The 26,411-nt window shown below is 34.8% G+C and overlaps 2 protein-coding genes across 6 annotated transcripts in view; both read right to left on the reverse strand.

Annotated features, from left to right (window-relative positions):
* The window catches only part of LOC105474050 (solute carrier family 16 member 7), a 98,122-nt gene that overhangs the window by 64,710 nt on the left and 7,001 nt on the right, over window positions 1-26,411 (reverse strand). For 3 of the 4 annotated variants that reach the window (XM_011728370.3, XM_011728368.3, XM_011728367.3), the window contains exon 2: window positions 5,617-5,748. The gene's annotated coding sequence lies outside the window, so the exon portion shown is untranslated. Of the gene's footprint in view, window positions 1-5,616; window positions 5,749-12,668; window positions 12,806-26,411 lie in introns of those variants that run through there. The other variant, XM_011728359.3, reaches the window with a different exon arrangement.
* LOC139356728 (uncharacterized) overlaps window positions 13,689-26,411 on the reverse strand; it is an 87,590-nt gene continuing 74,867 nt past the window's right edge. For both annotated transcript variants that reach the window (XR_011609088.1, XR_011609082.1), the window contains one exon: window positions 13,689-16,041. The gene's annotated coding sequence lies outside the window, so the exon portion shown is untranslated. The remainder of the gene's footprint in view (window positions 16,042-26,411) is intronic.

The following is a 26,411-nucleotide window of genomic DNA, read 5'->3' on the forward strand; positions in this document are numbered from 1 at the left end:
ATTTTAAAGTACCTATTTTATTGCTTGAAAATTTAAAAAAGAAACCATAGAAGAATACTGAGGAAATACCAAAGGACATTTATGTGGTAAACTACTCTTTGTTGTATAATCAGCATGTAAAAACAGTTACGGGGCTTAAAGTCCTCACTCTGCAGTTTTCCTGCTTGCATAAAGAAAACTAAACCATCTTTTATTACTAATTCATGAGTTTAAACTATTGTAGTTTTTATCACATCTGCTATAGTAAACATTCAGAAATACAACTGGATGATTTTTTTTACTCACTTCAAATATCATAAATAACATTTCTAAGTAATCTTAAACCCATATTTTAAAATAATAATATCAATACAAATATTATAATTCATTAATATTCAAATCATGTTATAAATATGGGATTTCCATTTTACAGACAGGAAACTATGCCCATAGGAAAGTAAAGAGGTGTGTGTAGACTCACACAATAAATAGGTGTCAACACTAGTATAAATTCTATGAATTAGAATTTTCTCAGCATTTAAATACGCTCCACCTTTAGAAATGGAACACTCTTATATTAAAATAATTTGAACTTATAGACCCTTTAAAACCATTCTACTTGGTTTGCTCCTATACAAAGAATAAAATAGAAAAGAAAATGTATATACACATGCACACACACATATATACAATTCTATTTTCTAAAATTCTAGTTTATTGTGAAATTGTACATTTAAGCCTATTTTCCTTTACATGGTTTCCTCTTGTGGCATGAAAATTAAGCATAAGAGCTTCAAATGCTACAAATACCGGCTCCATCATTTACTCTGTAACGCTTAGTAAAGTAATAAAACTGAGTCTGTGGTGTCATCTGTAAAAACAGGATAATACCTATATTTAGTTTATAAGGTCATTAAGAACATTGACAGAAGACTACATGTAAATGGCATCACTAATATGTACTAGACAAATTTACCTATCATTATCCTAATTTTTATTAAAATTATATATAAAATGACAATGAGTGAAGATCTTAAAATTACATTTTTAGAGAGAAAAAATATATATGTGGCTTTCAAAATTCCATGTCTTTTATTACATTTAATGTAGAAGCTATAACTTTTAAAAGCCAAATCTTAAAGTGAAATTTGCATGACAATCTCATCTTGAGTGTCAAAAAAAAATTGCATGAAGAGTACCTACCTCACAAGAGTAGTGTGAGAATTAAATGAAATAGTGTGTGCTTGCCTCAGGTTTGTGATCTGCACATAGTTCAGTGTTCAATAAATCATAGTTTAGGTTGAATGTGAAATCCTCCAGAATTTCTCTAAAAATATTAAATAACTGTAGGATCTTCAGAAAATAGCAACAGCCATTTTTTAATCAAATCACCTCCGTGTGTCCCTCTCTGACCACATCGCTCTTTCTCTACCAAACGGCAACAACTATCCCAAATTGTATGATGGCTTTTAAGTTAATGTTATTTATACTTTTACCATATATGTATGTGTGTATATGTATATGTTATATGTTCCTAAATTTATATATAATACATAAGCTAAATATATATTATACATAAAATTTGTATTACCTAAAATATATATAGATCAGAGTCAACATTTAATTCTTAACAATAATAACAATAATAAAATTATTAATATTTCAAGTATATATTACATTTTATACATTATATGCATGTAATAATATGCATATGACATATATAATCTTGGAAACAGTTTTTTAATTTAATATTATAATTTTAGATTTAGACATTATGTACATAGACTTATAAATCTCATGTCACAGAGTACAGTTGATTCTCATTATTCATGGAAGCTGTGCTCTATAAAGTCACCATGAACACTGAATTACCAAATGCTGAACCGCTGCACATAGTAGAAAAACAAGGTTAGGTTTCTGTGAGACTCTGATCACATTTTTATCAACCAATCAATACAAAACCTTGTTTTACGTGTGTTTCTGTTTAAAGATACCTTACTTAATACATATTGCTGATTCATTGAAACTAAACTTACAGGGAATAGCGCCGTAACTCATGTCTGGATGAAGCTTATCTAACACAAATATTTTTTCTAAAAGACACTTCACAGTTTTCTCGTGCGGAGGAATGCTAGACAGCACTTCAGCATTACTCTTAGGGAATATTTTAAACAGCAAGATCACCAACAAAAAGCACAAAATGTGAAAAACATGGTATTAGACTATAAAAAGAATACTGGTTTACAGTGTGAGAACTTAAACCAGAAGGCAGGGTCTTGCCTTGTTTGACCTCAGCTGGGAATGTAAGTGTTGCATAACAACTTTTTTTGCTGTTCTGTGCATGTCAGCAAATGATTGCAGAAGTGCTGTGAATCACAAATTTCTGTGGATATGCAAATTTACAAATATGGAATCACTCATAATAAGGATTGACCATACGTCATTTTTGAATATACATGTGTATGTATCTATATCTATATGTAACTCATACCTAAGTATATATAAAGATTTGAACTGTCTCCAGATAGATGTCATTATGCTCCTATGAACATTCCTGTACTTTTCTCTCTTGGGGCATTTGTGTAAACAATTCTGCAGAGATACTGGATAGGAATTATAGAAGATTTATTGTAGAAATTTACACTGAAACAAGCAGTGCATAAGAGTTCTCCTTGCCACATATCCTGATCAATGCATAATTTTTAATTTTTTTCTAATGCAGTAGACATGAAAAAATTCATTGTGCTTTTAATTTGCATTCTGTGATCACTAATACTTTTGAGTATCTTTTCATGTAGTTAGAGCCATTCTGTTCTTTAAACACCAGTTCTTGTATTTTACTAGTTATGCTTACACCAATGGAAGAAAACTTCCAACTTGTCCTTCTAAAATTTGGACACTTATGCATCATATTTCCACTTCAGTAATTATCCTACAAATTCAGAATACATTTTCACTTAAAGATTAAAATAAGTAACTATTTATCATTTGCCAACGATATAAATACTAATTAGTAATTTAAAAATTTTAAAAATAAAAAATACATTAAAAAATATAAATCACCCACAGTCCTAACACTAGAGTAAACTATTATAGACATACTGGTGAATATATTCTGCTATATATAGTCTGCTATAGCTTCAGTTATATATGTTTACATAATACATTTTATCCAATTGAAAATGACAACAATTTTTATATCAAAATTATATGTATAAATATGTACTAAAAGAAAACAACTTCCAACTCATTAAGTATTGCTAAATATTTTCACAATCGGATTATGATTCTTCTGAATCGCTTTTTGAATCACAGTTTGCAATAGCTGTGTTTTTTTACACAATATCCTCCTCTGGCCTATAAAGAGCATCCACGGTTTGGCATTTCTACAGAGTATTCCATTACTGTCTAGGAATTTCTTTCAAGCTGCTTACACCACTTTAAATTTTGACACTGATGTTCTTCGTCTTACCAGAAAATATCAACAGAAGATACTCAGTGAACAACAGAACTTATATTCCTTCCTCTAATGGTCCACAAATGGTTTATTGACTGAAATATCAAAAGACTGAAACTGTCCAACCATGATCAGAAACAATCACTAAAATGTGCATAGGCATAGGCAACATTAGCAACAATGATTATAAAATGCCATCCAGTGTAAGACATCCTGACTTCAAAGATGTTAAAATGTGAAATATGTGCTTCTTAGAATTGAAGAAACAACAAATGCATAAATATTTATCTGTATATATGTATATTCAATGTGTGTATATATTTATGTATATAAATTTAACTAAAATGTGCTGTATAGAAGTAGAGTTCTAAGATTTGAATTTCTCATTTATTTGGATTTCTTTAAAAATCACAAATAGCTGCATAATCAGTTTTAATATTTCACTGGTTAATATTCTCTAAATTATTTCATAAAAAATTCAGGACTGTTTAGATTCTTACCTTATCTCAATATTATAAGCTATTGTAATAAGTACTTTTCTTATAGTTCTGATTTCAATTTGAATCATAGGAAAACATAGATTTCTCCAAATTCCTCATTCTCCCAATGAATAATTTGGAAACAGCCACAATATTTTTGCCTTCAAATAACATTTCCACTGACTTATTCACTATCCATCTTTCCCATCAGATTCTAAGATAACAAGGCAGTTATTGTATTCCAAGTTCTCAGTATAGTTATTAGCATATAATAGACAAATTGTCTTTATAATAAAATTTGTCTTTATAATAAAAGACAAATTGATCAATAAATAGCTATAAATATTTGAACTTGAAAAAAAAATTTCACCCATTATGCCATCCGCTGTCATTTTATCTCTGTAAGTATGAAGTTTCAGGTTTTGTTTTGTAATGAAGTTAAAGAGAAATAAATCAGAATAAAATGTTAGGCCCCTATATGTTTGTTTGAGGCAGACTTTTTTTTTTTTAACAGTCCTTTCTAGACAGTGGCAGCAATCTCAAGGCAAATGCTGGTAGCAATTATGGTATAAGTGCCTGAGAAGAGGTTGGCTTTAGATGACATCCTAAATGAAAAGTAAAGGAAAGGAATATTTGCTAAATGTATCTTGACTATGGTATATACAAGTAAATGATGAGGCCATCATCCAAATTCAGAAAAGGACTAAAAAAATGGAAGCATCAGAAAAACTGAAAGGAGTAAAAATGGATAGTAATAGCATACACTACCAGCCCTTCCTTTGACTCCTCCCATTTTTCTATCTCAAACACACATACACATGTGCATCCACATGCGTGTGCACATGCACACAACTACATATTCACCTCCTCTAAGTATCAATCATATCCCCAGACATATTTTAATGCACAAATGTTCTTTCTTTAACAATTCTGAATGACAATAGGTGACCTGCACATCAGCCTTCCATAGATAATCAGCTGTTTCACATTTCTCTAGATTCCGGTCTGAAGGAATATCACCGAGGAATTCTGATTTATATTCCCTATTAAATTCATGTTTTTCTAATGTACTGCATGTTCATTCTCTGAACTGTCAACTACTCAAATTGTTTCCGCTTTGTTATAAAAGTGAAGCTATTTTCTTAGATGCTACACAAATCGTTCCTTTCAAAAGTACACTTGCCTTTAAATAAAAAACATATGATTAAGCATTTTTTCTCCTCAATCTTTTCTGTTTTTGCATTACATTTTTCCCACAGTTCATCAATTTATTTCTCATTTATATGATATTTTACTCTCTGTTTTCAGCACATTTCCTTGATTTGAATGATAACTGTGGGCTCCAGGGTGCAAGGCGCCACTCATATACTTCTTCATTTTCTTATCTACTACTTCTTTTGTTTTTCTTCATATAAAATGACATCTTATGATCTCTTAACTGATCCATTAGAAAACAGACCCAGAACCAATCAGTTTCAAAAATTATAATTCCAACATTGTTACGTCTGCCTTATTAGTGACTCTTGAGTTGACCAGTTGTCAAGATCCAAGTCATACACACTCATTGGCTTCATGCCTTTTTTTCCTATGCTCAATTCTATAATATTTTAATACAATTTATATCAGTTGTGTCTTATTTCTTTTAACAAGCACAACTTGTAAGCATAGACAAGAAAAACAGAGTTAAAAGCATAGTTTTACCTGTTGATAGATGTCCACTTGAACAGATTTCTTTGGATTATATGTGAAATCTTTAGGCCTAGTCACTAAACCTTGAAGTGTGATATTTGAAGGTATTACAAATGAAGAGAGGTAGAGTAGATTTTGGATTATCTAAAGAAATAGAAAAACAAATCATTACATGCATATTTGAATTCAGTAAGCCAAATTAGAGCCACTGCCTTTAAATCACCTCAATAAAATTTGAACATCTTTTAATAATTAGTGAAATTGAATACATCTTTGTCAATACAATAATAGAACTAAGATATGACTAAAATGACCAAACATGGCATGAGAAAAAAAATAAAAAGTATAAGATTTAAAAAATCAGGTTTTGTTAAAAAGAAAACAACAGTAAACTATAAGCCTATGATTATAAGAAAGAAAATTCTTATTGGCATTCACTATCTGTCACTTAAATAATTCCCTATACTCATTTAAATAATTTTCTCTAAAATTCAATTAAATAAATTAAATATCCATTGACAATGAAAATAAAAAATTGAAATATAATTATTAGAAATACTGTCAGTAATATACATGCCTTATAATAAGACAGACTGGGTTTCAGGAAAGAAACAAATTATTTTAGAGATCTTGTGATTTAGAATTCAAACTTCCTAATCAAATCGGGGTGACAGAAAAATATGCTAAATCTCTAATCCATCAGATATATTTGTTTCAATTTAAATATGCTGCTGAATATATAGAATTTAGTACCTAAGAGTTTGTTTTGTTTGGACCAAGGCTTTCTTTGCCTAGATCAAAACTAAGAAAAATGTCAATACCTTCATTAAATACCCAGTGTCTGTCTTATATCCAGGGCCACCTATTCTAAAGTGCTGAACAAAGGCAACACAGCCACCAGGTCAAATGAGGTTTGTATGAGAGTATGAGGAAAGTGTGATCTGCATGCCAAGTCCATGAGAAATGGCGGGTGGGTCGGGACTAGGAAGAAGATGAGTGAAGAGGCTTAAAAGTCATGAATAAACACTGAGAAATTCATAAGGATGGAACTAAAGGTCTAACTTGTGCTAGGAATGAAGAGTTCACACTAAATGGGTCTCCTGGGCCTGGGATTAGAGCAGTGAGAAGAGGCACATACATCAGCTCTGGTCCTACAGGGAGCCTTCGGACCCATCTGCTGCTTTTTAAAGCTGGGTAATTTGAGAATAGCAGCTCCATCCCACCCCAAGTAATCAGCTCATCCAAAGGTAGAAAACCTTTATATTTTGAAGAAATTATTTTATATCTATTTCCTCTGGCAGGGAGAACTTCCCTGGCTTCCAGGCAAAGCCTCAGAAGAGAACCTGAGGCATATCTAAAAATTAGGTTCTGATCTTCCAGTCTATGTGCTTAATTATACTCATAATTTATACAGGCTCCATGTGGCAACCCTCCAAGAAAATAAAAAAATATATATAATTTATGCAGGCCAGCTTAGGGACCAGATAAAAGAGACCTTGACAAGTCCAAATTCTACATGCTCACCAACATTTCTGTGAAATTTCACAGCACCTTAACTTAATTGGCCTATTTTCTTCCAGAAAGACTAGCTCACATCCAGAGTTCCTTTCAACAAATGAGTAAATAATCCAGGAAGACTCTGCTTGATAGTTATATCTATATCGATCTATGTTGCATCCTTTTCTTTACATATATTAAACTATCATCATATATTTCATATACATTTATGCAGATATATTTATACAATGCATTTACTAATCTTTAGTTTTAAAAATGAAAGGTAGTGTTTTAGTGGAAACATTAAAGATGAGGAAGCATAGAAGCAGAGAATAGTATAGTTGTTTCCAGGTACTAAAAGAGGAAAATGGGGAGGAATTAGTCAAAGAAACAAAGATAAAATTATGCAAGATGAATAGATCTTAGAGATCTACTGTACAGCATAGTACCTATAGTTAACAATACTCTACTGAACACTTAAACCATGTGGTATGAGGGTAGATCTTATGTTGTTTTCTGTTCAGAATGTAACAATAATAAATAAGGAAAGCAGGAGCAACCTTTTGGGGGTGGACATATTTAAGGCATAGATTGTAGTGATGGTTTCATGGGTGTACACTTATCTCCAAACTAACCAGGTTGTACACATTATAGACAGCTTTTTTTGTATGTAAATCATACCCCATTAAGGTGGTTTAAAAGTATTTTTAAAAAGGTAGTGTTTTAGAGTTTGTATGTCTGACTACAAAGCCTGTAGAAAACCAACAATCCTTAAGCCAATGAGAAAGCTTTCCTTCGATTTGGAAAAACCATTATTTAGAGGACTGCTTCTTGAATTCCAAGCAGGCATAAGCTTATTCCCCCTACAAAAGTAGCTTTAATTATTATAGCCAGAAGTTGGGCTTTGCCATCTGCTAATTTTGTTCCTTAGTAATAACTCATATGCCGTATGTTTTATGATGGGCTTTACTTATAACAGGGTGCATAAAAAATAAAAAATGTTTTAGAGCTTTTTATTTTTCTAAAAATGCAAATAATTTACTTTCTTAATCCCATGAACTCCAGGGAACTGGTATTTTGAATCACGTTTTATAGACGAGGGCATAAATGATCAGAATTGCAAAGTGACTTTTCTAAGTAAAATGTCTATTCTAGTAGGTGACCAAACTGCTACCACAACTCGTATTTTTTTATTAGGGCCTTTGTTGCTGATTCTACTATAACACAACATGAAAGCTAACTCTTTCTGCATACAATTATACTCCTTCGGTTTTATTCCTCTGGAAATTTCCAAATTTCAGTTCTTGTACATGTCCATTCTGATGGTATTGTTCATCAGAATTCATATTCTTATCTTTGGAATTCAAAAACTACAACTATCCTTCAAAGTCTTTTGAAATTCATCATCTTTCCAGCTCATTGACACCTGTGCTTTCCACAATGTTTTTGAATATATAGGCTCCAATAGAATATCACCGTTTACAAGAATGACCTGCAAGTGATTTTCAACAATTTATGTGGTGGGATGAACTGAAGCCCAATAACTTCGCCTTTTCTTTTAGAATCAATACCAGTTGATTAAACTATGGAGAAAAATATGTAAGACATAGGAGTAATTAAACTATCAGTGATGATCCATGGCTAGACTATAATGTTATATTCAAGGCTCTTTCAGTCACATAAAGTATTAGAATGTTCCTTTATTTATTTTGTGAAAAATCTTTCTTCAACTTTCAAAGCCTAAACCAGCATGCCTCCATTCTATGAAGTCTTATCAATATCCCATGCTATCCAGAAGTTTATATTTCAAAATACAGTCTAGAAATAATGGACTCACCAAACTAGTCCCAAAATAATCAATAGTTCTTAGACTATTGTTTTCACTATAAATTTCTCTAGAAGCCCTATAGTTAAAGCATGAGTTTTTCTCTACATCCTACTTATAAAGTGTTTATGAGTAGTAAGTTATATTATGTTTTCACCTAAATGAATTAATTTGTTCTCAAAGAATGATTGTCTGTTTTTTAGCTATTTCCTTTTTTAATACAAAAGGATATAGCAATATCAAATTAATGTACAATGTTTAACTTTGGGTGACAACTCACCCAATTTTACAACAGAAATTAAACTGAACCAAATCTTTTCTTTCCCAACATGTAATTAAATTAAAATTGGACTCTAATCCCAAGAGGCTATTTTATTCTTCAAAGTGGACCATCTCGTAAATCCTATTGACTAATTTACTTTGACATCTAGACAAGAGAGATATCAATAGTGCATAGCTCACAAAATGTCAGTAACACAAAACCTGTTTTTAGACTAAACTATTGCAGTGGTTAAATGACTGAGAATGCTAATTGGCAATAAGGATCAAACTAACTAAAAATGTTTTATAATGGGAAAGTTAGAAAAAAATAATATAAACCAGTATGTAATTATCTATGAAGAATTGGAAGTGGACCTCCCATACCAAACAATTCCCCTGATTCCTAATACAGGTTGAACATCCCCAAATCCAAAAATCAAAAAAATTATGCTTCAAAATCCAAAACTTTTTGAGTGCCTATGTGACATCACAAGTGAAAAATTCCACAGCTGACCTGCTTACAAGCATTTCGGACGAGATATACTCAGACTGTAGAATTATGTGTAAAACAGTTATAATAGGTTTAATGCCAGCTATGTCCATGTTTGGATCCCCAGAATTTGTAATATTACCTTATATGGCAAAAGATGTGTATAAATTAAGGCTGTTGAGAGAGAATCTTATCCTGGATTACCCAGGTGGGCTCTAAATGAAATCACATGTATCCTTATAACAAAAAGAGACAGAGGGAGTTCAGAGACAGACACACAGAAAAGAAGATGCAGAGAGGAGATGTGCTGTGAAGATGGAGGCCCAGCAGAAAGTGATGTGACCACAAGCCAAGGAATGCCAGCTGCCACGAGAAACTAGAAGAGGCATGGAACAGAGTCTCCCATAGAACCTTTTTAAGGAATGTGGTTCTTCATCTTGACGTCCAGAAATATTAAGAATACAGTTCTATTGTTTTAAGCCACCAAGTTTGTAGTAGTTTGTTACGACTGCACTAGGAAACTAGGATAGTAGTAGTGGTGACTCATTTATAAAAGCCATTAACCAAGCAACTGCACTACTAAGATGTTTTTCTTGTAGGCACAATTGCACAGGTATGCAAAGACACATGATGTCCAGGGCAACATCATTTATCACTGTGGCAAACTGAAAGTCATTAGAAAATGTATAAATTGTACATTCATAAAAAAGTATTAATATCATATAACTATAAAATGAATAGGCAGATTTACACACATTGATATGGCTGAAATGTTGCTAAAAGTGTAATAAACGAAAAAGTAAGATGTAGAACAGAATATAATTATTTTAAATTGTATACACAGAAAGACTACTTAGGTTGAGAAAAGAAAACTAGCTCAGAGCAATATAAGCTATATGAAGTATCGAAATTTATCAGGCCCAGAAAGACAGGAGTATGAGACTTCAGTCAGCCCAGACCCTCTTCCCCACCCATGCCTGGAGGCAATTGTTCAAAGTAATTTTGTTCTTGACTAGCTGCTTCATCCATTATCTTCACGTTCTGGAGTTTGTAATACAAAACAAACAAACAAAAACAATATATAGCCAATGAATAGCTGATGTTATTTTAATGTAATTTTTTACAAACAACTCAAGAACCCCCTCTTCTTTTCCTTTAAAAATTCACCTGTAGACTGCCACTAATTGGAGTGTATATTCAAGGCAACTGAATCTATGTTCCAGAGCTGCAATCCACAAGCTTGGTCCAAATAAACTTTCTATGCATATTAATTTTGCCTCAGCTTCTTCCGTTAGTGAGATAATACACATACATTTGCATATCTATACAAATTATGCCTTTGGAAAGTGACCATGTGGGATTTATATATTTTTGAAATGTTTAAATGTTATATAATGAGTAAATCTTATACTTCTATTAAAAACTTGAAAATACAAAAATGTTGAAATACAAAACTTTAGTATGCAAATATAAATATATTTCCTTACGTGTTTACTTGGTTGTGAGTTGTACTTCTGTTCATATTAAATATAAAATTTTCTTATTTTTTTCTAATGTTTTTCTCCTTGTAGCTAAATTTCTGTCATATTTAAGAGAAATTGATCCTTGCTTATAGATATTATCTAGTTGTTACAGAAAACCAGAATATGCGACCCCAGAATATGACTCTTTAGCTTAAGGATTACTTTGAGCTGATTATTTTGAGAACCATCAGACACAGGAGAAGCTCTGAAAGTCAAGTCACCCTTTTGTAAGGGAAATTTATATCTATAAAGGAAATTTCTATTTTTAATGGTGTCTCCCTCTCTGCACCAGTAAGAGAGGAACAACTAAATCGCTAGAGACTTATCAAAAGAGAAGGCATGGACTTAATCTGTGTAACAAACCTTATCATTGTTTATCTGGTTTTCCTAGGCATCTCCACATAACTGGCTCTTCCCACACCTTTCTTTCTTTTAATTAGTGGACAATGGTATTTAAGCCTGAATTCAAATCCGCCTCCTTGAGATTCACTCATTTTTCTGGGTATCTCACAAGTATAATGAGGTATATACTTTATAAACTTCCTTTTGTTTTTCTCTTGTTAATCTGCATTTAGCTACTGGGGTTGCAGCTAAGAACTCAGAAAGTATAGAAAGAAATTATTTTTTTCTTCCCTTACATGGGAAGCCGGAACAGTGCTGAATATCATGCCCCTTCCTCAAAAGGGAGTCAGCCCAAACTTTTAAATATGATTTTCATGTCCTTTAGGGAAAAATTTATCTGGGAGTTTTACATGTTAGCATGTGTGCAGTCTTTAATTCTCTCCCAGAGAGAAATTGTGTATATGGCTCTACAGTGAAAGAGGATGGCACAATCATTGTGTGTATATCCTGTTTTGTTTGTGTTTTTCTCCTTCTAAAGTTTTTAAAGCCACAGAGTCCTTTCTAGGAACGAAATCCTACTCAGAATCCTACTACGCAAACCAGCTACTCTGGTTTATGGGGTTGGGAGTGTCATAGAGAGCCTGGAACTCCACTTATCGGCATCCCCTGACTCCTGAAATGGTCCCTGGTTCTTCCTAAAAAGCTTAGAATTCCTTAGAGCATAGCTGGGAAGCCACTTATAATACTTTTCTTACCTCTCAACTTAGGAAAAAAACAGAATTATATGTAAGAGATTTTTGATCCTCCATTTTGCATTAGTCTCCAAAGATTCTCTGGTGTTTTGGTTATTTTCTCAATTTGAAAGCATTGGATCATTAACTGGCACTACAAAAGAGGAGGTAAAGAAAAATCCCTGGATACTTCTGGGAAGATTACATGGCCAAAGAATATCTTTCTGACTTTTATATTAAAATGTCCATTTTAAAAAAAATCAAATAAAAAAACCCACAGGATCTCCTGATATCAATGATGAGATTCAAAAAGATGTTAGAATCCCTAAAGTTTCTAAATAATACAGTATTACTGAGGCAGGATGAAGAAAAGTACCACAGCAAGGTGAACCAACCTGGCCACAGGCATTGAGAAACAGGGTCTTCCATTTCACCAAGACGTAAGTTCCCCCGATGTATGGACTCCTCTGCCCACCTGAGGGCAGAAGCTTCCTTGTGAACCACTGCTCTTCAGAATCCTGAACATATTTAGTTCCATCTATGACATATCTCTTTGTCACTCAACACTTTGTCAGCTATAGTCTCATAATTCTATGACCCCTTCCCCTAGTTCCCGTGAGTAATCATACTTATAATATGGGAAAACTAACCTAAATGCCAACTCGGAGAAGTAGTTGCATATGTTACTGTCATTCATTTGATAAACTATTAAATATACATTAAATAATTATGAAAACTATATAATAAAAAGGGAAGTATTTGTTATATAATTTTTAGTTTAAAAATACTGATAGTAACCTGTATGATAGCATAATTCCAAAATGTTATAAAAGATACACGTAAAAAAACATAAACATAGGCTATAGAATTAGGGTAAGGATTGCAGAAAAAATTATAATTCCTTAATTATATTAAGTTGGTATAATACCACTATAACACGATAATATATAAAGTACTTAAATTAATATTACACATTTACTTATTTGCCCTAATTTTTATTTTTATGTCTGCTTTGAAAAATAGGTTTAACTAGTCCACAACTGATTCAAATACAGTTTTTGTAAGGCAATACAATGAAACTGGAAGCTGTATTTTATTTAGAGATCTTACCTTAGAGATCCTGTGGGTTTTTTTATTTGATTTTTTTTAAAGTGGACATTTTAATATAAAAGTCAGAAAGATATTCTTTTTTTTTTTTTTTTTTTTTTTTTTTTGAGACGGAGTCTCGCTCTGTCGCCCAGGTTGGAGTGCAGTGGCCGGATCTCAGCTCACTGCAAGCTCCACCTCCCAGGTTTACGCCATTCTCCTGCCTCAGCCTCCTGAATAGCTGGGACTACAGGCGCCCGCCACCTCGCCCGGCTAGTTTCTTTTTTGTATTTTTAGTAGAGACGGGGGTTTCACCGTGTTAGCCAGGATGGTCTCGATCTCCTGACCTCGTGATCCGCCCGTCTCGGCCTCCCAAAGTGCTGGGATTACAGGCTTGAGCCACCGCGCCCGGCCCAGAAAGATATTCTTTGGCCATGTAATCTTCCCAGAAGTATCCAGGGATTTTTCTTTACCTCCTCTTTTGTAGTGCCAGTTAATGATCCAATGCTTTCAAACTGAGAAAATAACCAAAACACCAGAGAATCTTTGGAGACTAATGCAAAATGGAAGATCAAAAATCTCTTACATATAATTCTGTTTTTTTCCTAAGTTGAGAGGTAAGAAAAGTATTATTTTTTAACTTTCACCTTTTTTTGTTTTATATTGATGTTTTTAGTCATACCTAAATGAAATTACGAGACTCCTGCATAATTGTAAAGAGGAAACCCACAGTCACCACACAAAAATTTAGATATAAATAACATTTGCTGATTACCAATTGCCTATATACATTTATCATTGCTGCCACCTATTATGGTACAGGTAAGTATCAATAAGCAAGACACTTAACAAACAATTTAATACACATTTTTTCATAATACTATCTTTTGGCTACTGTCTTCATTTGGCAGGCAATGAAAATAAAGTTCAAACATGTCAAATATCTTGTTTAAAGTCTGAAAGTCTACCATAGTGTTTGTCTCACTCTAGAACTATGCTCTTAATGAATTAAAAGCCATATACTTCCTACCAACTTATTATCTTTCATTCATGAACTCCTTAAAGTGGTCATATTGCCACTCCTTCTCCACCCTCCTGTATTTTGCTTGTTCTAATACTTGCTTTCCTCGTGGTCACTTGCCAGGTCTTCTGCCTCCACCATTCCAGCTATGTGCTTCCCCAATGACTTCAGGAGACACTCAATTAGTTGGTAATTGCCAAAACAAGAGGAAATGAAAGCTGAAACTCATAGAATATTAACTATCCACTAGATTCAGAAAATAATACCAATAATCAGGATTATGAAAGAGCCATGTTGAAGGGAAGGACTGTAGAATTCATAGGAACATAATAAAGTTACCAGATCTTTCTTCTACCATACACTTACAAGTGAATTGATTTGGTAGATTTTATTTTTGTTAATACTTATTTGTCCCCTACTCATACTTGTCATATTTCTCTGTAGGCAAAGTGTAGTTCCTATTCATTGACTTTAGGTTTGGACATGTGACTTCCTTTTGTCAATGGAATGTAAGTCAATGCAGTGTGGGTCATGTCCAAGAGTATGTTTAAAATATGTTTGCATATTTTGCCTTTATAGTAGTCCTTGCTTTCCAAAATAAGAACATGTCCCTTTAGCCTGGATCCCTCAAAATAAGAAAATGTTTGATGGTTAGCTGAGCCCTTCAGAACCAACCAGAGCCACAGCTGACCCATAGTGCCTAAGCAGCATAGCATGGGTAAGAAATAAATATCTGTTATTGTAAGCCCTAAGAGATTGCAGTTGTTTGACAGAATAACAAAATCTGAGCTAAAATCCCAAGAAACACGTTGGCTCCAAGGATGCGCAGCCAGTAGTGAGGAATCTGTTAGAAGAAGTTAGAAAAATGGCAAGATATGTTAAACAGTAACAAAATATTTGGTAAAACTTTTCCCTGATATCTTCAAATGCAGAAAATGTACACAATGTATTTGGGGCTCTGGGAAAAGAGGTTTGGAGATGATGCCGGTTGCATGAGTTGGTGGTAATTAGCTACATTTAGAAGGTTACTATGGAAGCTATAAAGCCATAATAGCAGGATTGCAGGGACAAAAATAGGAAAAGGGATAGGTATTGTAGGACTTGCAGGATGGAAAGATATGTTCCGCCCCCATCCCCCACTTAGCTTTAGCCTGGTAAAAGATTCTCAAGTTAAGACACTCAGGACAAGTAAAAACAAGGTCACTAAGCCAAAGAAAAGATCAAACCAAGAGTATGACTTTAGCTTCTTTTTTAGTTTATAGCATTTTATTAATATATTCCTTAAATTAACAAGTAAAAATTGTATATATTTATGATGTAAAATGTTTTGCTATATGTATACATTCTGAAATGACTAAATCAAGGTATTTAACATACATAGAACCTCACATACTTATTTTCTGTGGTGAGAACACTTAAAATCTACTCTCAGCGATTTTCAAATATACAATATATTGTTATTAACTGCAGTCACCATGATGTATAAAAAATGTCTTGAACTGATTCCTCCTAACTGAAATTTTGCTTAGCATCTCTTAAAATCTTTTGCAGGAGTAAGTCAGACACCAGTAAGTCTTTTCAGTTTAAAAAACAGTCGGGAATGTAGCAGGGAGAAGAGATCAATGGTGTGGTCTCATGCAGGTCTGATAAATTTGAATTTTCTGCAATGAAGCACATAGAAAGAGGCATGTCTTTTATAAAGAATCGATGGTACTATTATTTGTATTAACTAGAACCAAATAATCTTTTCAATGTCTTTAAGAGTGTTATACTGTAAAATATGCTACTAAGCTGGATATGGAAAAGAACAGTGACTGTTGGAAATGTAAAATGACCAAGCGATTAAGATGACTCAATATCCAGTAACTTGCTTTATGTGATATGCAAAAATATAATCCCATGTGGTATTTAAAAACATATATCACAGTAAATGTCACTAAAGTGTTGTAACATTTTGGCCAAGTGACAATAATACTGGATCTTAGTTTCTTTATTTGTAAAAAACACAGTGCAGAACTTAGTATTCTGAGTCCCTCTGAGCTCCCATACTTTGATTCAACGACACTAAAATAGTTCTCTTATTGGCTGTCTTAGCATGTAAAACACAAATTTCTTCCCTGCTCTAAGAAAATGCTACTGCCATTCAAAATAAGTAATAAACATATGGACAGTGTTTTAACAACTTTTCCAAGCTCCTAAAAACTATGGCGACAGAACAGGGACCCTCCCCCGCAAAAAAAAAAAGAAAGAAAGAAAGAAAGAAAAGTTATTTTGAAAGAATCATTTGAAGAAATTACATTATATAAGCAGACAGGGCCTGTGCTTAACAATTAAATACTACAGGCTCCCAAAGGCCAAGTCTTAGTTCCTTAAGACTGCTTAGAATTTTATTCTATTCTCAAATCACAATTTAGTTTCCATAAAAGCTATAATATGAGATCCTCAGAGAATCTAGTGTATGTTTAGTTTTCCTTTTATGAAGATTAAATTAATAAATTTTTTTATACTACTTAACAAAATATGTTCCTACAAAACTGGTACAATTTAGCTCAATATTGCAAATAAATCACGTGAAGGCTTTTTTCAAAGACAGAATGAAAACAGAAGCTTGTATACTGTATATTCAAATATAAAAGAACTAATATTTCAATTCATAAACTATATATGTTATTTAGTTCCCCGTATTTGCCCAATTCATATACTCTTAAAACAAACATTTATACTATACGACTATCAAGTGGGAATCATGTCAACCATATGTTGTTGGATAAAAATATCATGATCAATAGCATTTAAAAAGCCATGAAATACATCATAAATAATGCATAATAGTTGACTATTTACAGACACTCCAAAAAGTATTTCCTTTTTTGAGCTTCTATATACATTTTATGACACTGACATCAGTGAGGTCGGTTCACCACCAGCATGTCCTATAAAGGATCAAAAAAACCCATTAAAGTACGAGGCAAAGCTGAAATAGATCATTTCCATCACATTCTATAAACATCAAGATTCACTATGAAAATCCTCTCCAAGGAAATGTCATATTAAATCACAGAATTCACAACTTTAAGTCCTTATATTTAGAATTTGTTATTGTTACATAATAAACACTAAACACTGATAATGAAGTTGGTGCTGAATGGAATAAAAATGAACCCATAGTTAAAGATAACCTAGATGAAAGCTATAGGAGCTGCTAAAATCAGTTTGTTGGATCCTGCTTGTCAATTCTGGAAGATGACCAGAAAGAACCATCATCTTAAATACAGAGAAAAGAAAAACTTAGCTTTTTCTTTTCCCCATACCTTCCTGTACTAGTCAAGATCCCTAAAACACATCAACAAGCACACACAGTCCTCTGGGAATTGATGGCATACTTGTACCACACTAAATTAGAAGTAACAAAATTATTAGGAACATTTTGTCTTTACTCATTGTGTCCATTTTTCTTCCCCCTTTGCCTCCCCCTAAAGACCTGTAGACGGGCCTCTTCCAGGTTTGGTGACAACAGGGAATAAAATATATCAATAATGCCAGGCATCAACTTGATACTAATTTAATTTCTCAATTTTCAAATTATGTTATTGTTTAATTTTGTTTCCATCTTGACCTTTCCTCCTATATCTGGGTATCTGCTCATCATCCTAGACCAGAGATTTCCCTGCCTGACTGGGTTCCACTCTGCCCCAGTCTACACACTCATGTTTGCTCTGACTTTGCTGCAGCATGGAGAAGCAGCTGTGTGTTCCTTAACACTTCTTCGATACACCTTCACTCTCCACCAGAGACACCATGCTTTTCTGACCTTTGGTTTAGCAACCCCATTCACTCCAGCCTGAGAGACAGCCCACCAACAGCTGAGTGGGGAGCACCAGGTTGCTGTCCTTCCTACCCTGCTCACTAGAAGGACAACATTTCAAACCTGGGAGCAGCAGGAAGGAGGTTTCTATCTTCTATCAGACAACCTTTCCTTTCTTTTCTGTCCTACAGGAAAAGGAGTCCGTCTCAGGCTAACCCATTTACTTATGATTTTTAATGAAGTCTTTTGTCTTTCTAAAGGATTTGGTGTCAGTGATTTTCACACTTTATTTTTAATTTATCAGTCATTTCTAGTTCTTTCCTTAGCCTACAAAATGTGTATATTTCTCTGAGCCTAGAAAAAGTAGGAAAAATGTCCTCTTTTAGAGTTGCCTTTATCTTGAGCCACCACTAAATTTCTTTCATCTTCTTTACTTCAAAATTTCATGCAAGAGTCACGTTTCCTTGTAGACTCTACTATCTCACCACATTGGCATTGTGAATTTCTTGCACTGGACCTTTCTCTTATAAAGTCTGACTGAATAAATTTTCTCCTAAAGATAAGCTATAGCTTTCTAATCTCCAAAGCCACTGAACTTCATCTCATTAACATTTTTAACGGTATGTAATAATATTCAATTGTACCTTGTACTTGAGACTTTGCAGTCCTTGGCCTCTCTCTTATTATATCACTACTCTTTATTCAATGGCTACTTTTCCTCATTAGGTCCTACATATGTGGGTTCTCATAAAGGTTAAATTGTTGGCTCTTTACTCTTTACGTATCCCCCATAATATTATCTATCTCTATAGATTCAGTTACCACTTTTATTCATGGTGTGCTCCAATTCTCTACCTCTTGCAGTAATCCTTTTCCTAAATTTAAATTCTTCATTTATTGCTACTTCCTAGATATTTTCAAATGGGCACCCCACTGAAATGTTAAATTTTTGAGTTTGTACATTGCAGGAACCGTTCCTAAGCTGAAAAACCCCAAGTCCTTTCTTTAATAAGTAATTCCTCTTTAATAGCTCTTGAATGCATCTTTCTTTTCATTTCTCTCTTGATCATCATGGTTCATGTGCTTTTCACCTCACACACGGACAACTGTAATAGTCCCCTAAAGGACTGTCTTACTTTCAGTTTCCCAACCTTGCCTCCTATATCTCTCCACGCTTCTGGCCTCTCTCCAACGCATCCTAGCAGGATTGATCTCCCAATAGTAATTCTCAGATTGGGTCACTCCTCCATCTTCAACAGAAGGCATACCAAAGTTTGACTACCTTAAATTTTTCTTGCCTATTTTCCATAATTTCATGCATTTTATTCAAATTGCATAACACTCTATCAGAAGACACCTGTCTCACAGGATGTTGACAGGTATTACACGGAAATGATTGGTAGATTTGAGAAATTTTCTGTTAAATGTTATATTTCACAATTTCTCAACATCTTCATTATGTCAATATGCATTTTTTTTTTTTTTTTTTTTTTTTAAGATGGTGTTTCGCTCTGGTTGCCCAGAATAGAATACAATAGCATGATCTCGGCTCACCGCAACCTCCGCCTCCCAGGTTCAAGAGATTCTCCTGCCTCAGCCTCCTGAGTAGCAGGGATTACAGGTGCCCACCACAATGTCTGACTAATTTTGTATTTTTAGTACAGACGGGGTTTCTCCATGTTTGTCATGCTGGTCTCGAACTCCCGACCTCAGGTGATCCACCCACCTTGGCCTCCCAAAGTGTGGGATTACAGGTGTGAGCTACTGTGTGAGGCCGCAATTTGTTTTAGTTAGACAATACAGAACTCCTAGACTGGCTTTCATGTACAAAGTTTTTTTCTTTTTTTTCTCAAGAAAATCTAAACTGTAAGCATCCTGAGACCATAAACAGTGAATAAATCATTTATATTCATTATAGTGTCTAATAAAGTGACCTTAGGCCAAGGAAATAACTTCATGTCAGGATACGCTGAACTTTATTTTTTTATAACTATTCATAAAATTATTTTTATAGTAGTCTTTTGTCCCCCAAGATGTTAAAATTTATGTACGTTTAATTATATAAACTAGCAGTTAAAAATAAAATGATAACCCTAACATGTAGTTTGTTATACATGTAATCCTAAAATAGATATTGCTGCTAGAATCATTATCTGCAGATAATGATAAAGTTTAGATCTACTCAATGGATTTAGCTTAAAAGCCGAATGTATTTCCATAAATGAGGTACAGGATTCATAAAGTACTAAGTACAGCTAGGTAAAGAAATTTTAGTCTCAGCAAAAGTTTTTTTAATGACCAGTAGAATTCTACTTGGAATTTCTAGGGTCAGTTTAACCCGGTTCCTTTGGGATCAGCATGTAACATGTATTTTCAAAGACCTTGGGGAATAAAGCTGTATTATGAGATTCTTGGGGTCGCAGGACTCTAATTGGCTCCAAGCTGGTCCCTATAGGTGATAGAAATAGACCTATTCTGAGAGGAGTTCAACTGAATTCAGCCATGCTCCTCAGGGGCCTAAGAAAAAATGACCCGAATGCTATTGGTTCCCTATATGCCCACAGCAGACCCTCTCAAAGAAACCAGTGACAGAGAGATCCCTATCCAAATATAAGAAATTAATAAACAGTATAAATTGAATCACTGTTCGAAATACTACATTCAGTAACATTTAAAATTGAAAGGAGCTGCAAGGTGAGAATTACTCTTCATTCCTTTTCATTCCATCCTCCTCCCCATGCTTAAATCTCTCTAACTTGTAGTAATTACCTGATGAAAAGGAAGATTATTACAGGAGATAATTTAGTTAGGAAAAATATTAACAATTTTTCTACAATTTTTGAAGCAGCTCTATAAAAACATATTTGCAATGAGCCACAGAAGTACCTAGATTAAAAAAACAAAACAAAACAAAAAAAACAGCATTTGCTGGCACAGGTAAAGCTGGGACTCCCAACTGTATGCTTACAGAGCTAGAGAACTGATGAACATTCTAGGAGTTTATTTGCATGAACTGACAATTTTGTTTGTTTTGCAATGTGGCTACAGACAGACAGGACAGTGCATCGATGCCCAGGAGGGAGTAAAACAATAAACAAGATGGATGACATGGTACATACACTTTTCTCGTCTGCAGGAAAATTTGAGGTTCCAGGGGATAGGTGATTTAAGAACTGATGCTACAGAAGCTGTTTCCACAAAATACTTTAAGACTCTAAACACAATGATGTTTTAAAATTCATATATGGTCAGGTATGGCATGGATTTGAACAGGGGTCATTTTTTCCATTGCTGCCTGCACCTCAGTTTTGGGTATTTGGGAATCAGTTACTTTGGAAGCACAAGAGGACAAGAACTTTCCATAGGCAGTGTTTTTGTTGCGCTGTTGCTTTTTCCACTGAGGGCATTAGCAATGATGAGAAAGCAGTAGGGCAAAAACTCATTTGACCTCTCTACTCATTTGACCTCTCTTTCAGCTCATGTGCTTCCCACAAATATTTGGTGCAGGAATTTACAGAGAATTCAGGGTCATAGAAAAGGCAAATGAAGGTGAACAGTCCAAAGAACTACAATTATTACTATCAACCTAACTTCATTTTTAGTCATCAGTTCATCTATTCATTTGTTCAACAAATATCAATTGAAAGCCTATTATTTGTCAAGCACTGTGGCTACAGGGCTAAACAAAATATGAATACATATTTTAGTAGAGGAGAGAGGCAATGAGAAAGTTAAAAATATAAATAAGATAATTATAGATTGCATTCTATATAAAGAAAATAAATACAATATTATAATAGAGATTAATCATTCAGGGATAGAGGTAAAAAAAAAAAAAAGTCTGCAAGTAGAGAGTGGCCAAGAATATAAGAGGTGGAGAAATTTTCATTTTACTTATTCTGAAGAGTAGAGGCTAAAGAACCTCCTTCTCTCCTACCTGCCTCCTTCTCGATCCAAAACACAATAGCAATCAAGATAACTCATTTTCAGTCTAAAAGAAATAAGACTAGACATAATGCCTATACATTCCAAGGCTATTTTTCAAATCTGGTTAAATAATATCTTGAAAACACTACATTGGAAAAAGTCCTCTATCTTCTGTGACGTTCGGCCCCAGACTCTTGGAAGCTCTCAGGACCACCTTAGTGATGCACTGTTTCATTCTTTCTTGGCTACGAATCCCACAGACTTGGACTGGTTTCTACTTTTCCTGTCTTTTGCCTCTCTATCCTTTGTAAAAGTTCTGTTCTTGGACATTTTGACTGCAAAGTGGGATAGCCTTTCTAACTTGCTTTTCCTTGATGCCAGTAAAGTCAGGCAGAAAATGCCTTTATTTTTCAGGTTATTACTAATTACTGTGGAAAAACACATGAGCATTGTAAAAATGATTAACATGAATAAGTTCCACAGCTTGGAGTTATGGAATAACTAACTGTGCTGGTCTTCAGTTACAGATCCTGCCTGTCTCTGAAATGATCATTTTAGTGGCAATAACTTTCTACCTTGGGTTTTTATACTTAGAGGTAACCCTTACCATGCTTCTTTCTTAATTCTAATTCTGCCCTTATGATGAAATCAAGGTAGAACATTGTACTTAATGTCTTGGTGTCTCCAGCATTCATTCATCCATTCATTCATTCATTCACTCACCAAATATTTATTTGGTATTTCATTTTATGCCAAAGACTGTGCCACACATTGGAAATACAAAGATGACTAAGACGTAAGAGATAGTTTCCTTTCTATAAAAGGACAAAATGTAGGAGGTAATTATAAAGTAGATAATTACATCATATGATAAACTTCCTGAGACAGGTAAGTTCAGATTTCTATGGGGCAAAGAGGAGAATAACCTAACCTAGATAATGATAGTCAAGAAATTAGAACAAGAAGAGTTAAGGTTGCACTGAACTGTTTGAACTGTCTTGAAGAATGGGATTAACTCCTGGGATGAGTTCAGGTAGGGTGAAATTGGGAGTAGGGTGAAATAGGTAACAAAAAAAAATACCAGTTGATGATGGCAGTGGTGGCCCTTCTATAGTGGCCACTGGCATGATGCCAGCTGCAGTGGGAGGGGTACATCTGGGGCTCCAAATAGCCGGGAATAGGTGGAAGCTCCGCTCCTTTCCGACTTGGCAAGGCAGAAGTCTTGCACTCCCTGGGAGCAGCTGTGGCCACCGAGCCATGGCTGGGGACCCAGGCATCCCTGTGCTCTTGGGAGCTGGGGGCAGGCAGGAGCCCACCTTCCTAGGTGCAGCTGCAGCCACTCAAGTCACACTGCGGACATTGGCATCTGTGCACTCTTGGGGGCCTAGAAAGGCCCCTCTGTCCCTGCAGGCTCAGAAATGCCTGCTCCCACAGCTTGGCTTCCCTCTGTTCCTGGTGCCTGTTCTGATCTTGGAGCAAAGATGAGGCCAAGCCTGCACACTGTTGGAAACTAGTTGGGTGTGTCTTTGCTCAGGGCAGCACTGACATGCCAGCCCCCTGCCACCTCAGCCCCCCTGGAGTTTGGGCATCAACAAGCACAGGAGGGAGGCAAAGTGGGGGCTGAGGGTAGCTTCAGCACTAGCTTGCAGCCACCCGTTGGCACAAGCAGCCTGGGCATCATGAACAGCTTCAGGAGACAGACAGACTCCTGGATAGAAAGGGATGGGTTCCAGGTGAAACTCTACCTTCAAGCTGGGGAAGGCCTAAAGCTTGGGTGCCAGGCTGTCAGACCCAAGGACCAGAATGGGAAATTATGGTGCTTTTTCCGTGCCCACCTGTGGCTGCCCATGAACCAATCAGGAGACACTTCCTCCCATCCAAAGCCCATAAAAACCCTGGACTCAGCTAGACTCAAAGAGATGATGGGACAACCTGCTTGTGTAGAAGAGTCTCCTCTCTGAAGAGAGCTGAGCAGACATCGGAACTACTAGCTGCAGAGAGCAGTTACCCACTTCAGAGTATCCTCTCTGCTAAGAGATGAACACTCATCAGGATACTGTGGCTGCAGAGAGGAGCTACCTACTGCGGGTCTCCTCTGAGCTGTTCTATTACGCAATAAAACTCCTCTTCCCCTTGCTCACCCTCCATTTGTCCACATACCTCATTCTTCCTGGACACAGGACAAAAACTCAGACCTGCTGAATGGTGGGGATAAAAGCTGTAACACAAACAGGGCTAAAACACACCCCTTCCCCGTCATGTTGCAGGCAACAAGAAGGAGAGAAGAGAGAGGGAGGGAGGAGCTATGGCCCTTCAGGGAGCCCAGACCTGGGAGTTCCCTGAGCCAGGGCTGTGACCTCAGCCAGCATGCCTGGCTGTGTGCAGTGGCTAAGCCCCATGCTTGCTCACTCATATGCCCCTCGCTGCTCCACACCTGGCTCACCCTTGGCAGGTATGAGATTCAGGCCAGCAGAGCAAGCCAAGTACAGCCTGCCAGGCCAAGTGGATGGAATGAGCCCACCAGACTCCAGTAAAAACTTGGGCAAAGGCACCACCAGCCACAGAGGTTTCTGGCTGGTGAAGTGACACCCAAGGATCCTATAATATTTGTATGTCCTAGAAGTAAGGGACACCATGGCACCATGACCTATGTAGTTGGAAACAAGTGAGGGTAGAAAAGCACAAAGCACATTTTTCTTAAAACTTTCAAAATTACTTACTGGTTTTTGAGTAAGGGAATGATTTGGCTAGTTTGCATTTAAGAGATAGGGTAAAGAATACAGTTGAAGACAGAGGTTATAGCAACAAACTATTAGATTCTACTGCAAGTAATCTAGAAAAGCCATGACAAAACAGTAGCCTTGTGGAAAGACAAGAGGGAAGATTTGAGAGCAATTAAGGAACTAGAACCTTACTGTACTTGGAAGATAGATGCTAAAACTAGTGGAAGAAAAGAGAGGGATTGAGAATGAGACAGATATTTGACCTGAAAGTCTCGCTGAAACCATTTATTTATTGAGACAAGTTTTAGGTAAAAAAGATAACATGTTTAGTTTGGAATAAGTTCCAATTTGGAGTAAGCTATAAATACCACTAGCTTTGTTAATAAACATTTGTATGCAAGGTTTAAGAGCTCCTTAAAAAAATCTCTTTAATATTTCAATGTTCGATTTTCAAATTTTTCCAGCTTAAGTGTCACCCCTTCCAATATGCCTCTGGCCTACCCAATAATGATGCATTGGACCAACCTCTTCACACACAAACCCTGATTTTGTCTTTTTACTAGAAAGGAAAATGCAGTTCACAAAAAGACTGCACTCAAAAGATCTCATCCTAGATTCCATTATAAATTCAAAGTATCAAAAATTCACAACTATTCATTAAATCTTTCTATTATAAGAAAAAACACTAAGCACTACATTAAAACACACACACACACATGCAATGAGCTAAAACATAATAAAGTTTAAAATAAGCTGTCTCTGTATGAAACAGGGTGCAGATGAAACAGGAGAGGAATAAACTCATTTCAAGTGATATTCTAGTAAATTCTTCAGTTGAATGGTAGTCCTCTGGATATTAATTTTGTTAATATGCTTTCTACCTTATGCAAATGTTACTTAAACTCTTTTGCATTTAGCGAAAGATTTTAAGTAACATTTGCATAAGGTAGAAAGTATAAATTATATAGGAAACATAAAATAAAAATATGTCCCTTTACCTACTTAGTAGATAAAAATACTCTAGGAAGGAATTATGTATTATCTACACTCTCTATTTTTTGCATTTTGTTTCCTTCTTTAATGTGGCATACTTTAATTCTTAAAAAAAATTATAATAATTTAGAGTAATTGAGGAGTAAGAAAAAAGCGATTTATTAGTTCTCTATTTTCCAGAAATTATAAAGTTTGTTAGTGGGGGTTGTACCTAATTGTTTATAATTGTTCTTCACATCCATTTGACATGCTTGAATGAAAAAAATGGTAAAAAAAATCCAATTATTACTAAACAGATTTTATATGAGTAATAGTTTGCTGTTAGCTACAATTAAAAAAAATCAGGAACTACTTCACATCAAAAAAGAAAAGGGCAGAAATCATGCCAGCATACTTAAAAAAATAAAAATTGTACTTTAAAAAATAAAAGTTCAATTTAAAATATTAGTTTACTCAAAATGCAAATATATTCAATATAAAAATTTATTTTTTATCCAATTAGTGAAAGAACACAGTAAAAATACTAAAAAATGAAGTAAATTGTTTTTACCTAGAAGCATTATAAATCAGAAGCAAATTCTGT

Source organism: Macaca nemestrina, chromosome 10 (genome assembly GCF_043159975.1).
Source record: "Macaca nemestrina isolate mMacNem1 chromosome 10, mMacNem.hap1, whole genome shotgun sequence".
In the NCBI taxonomy this organism is placed as follows: Eukaryota; Metazoa; Chordata; class Mammalia; order Primates; family Cercopithecidae; genus Macaca; species Macaca nemestrina.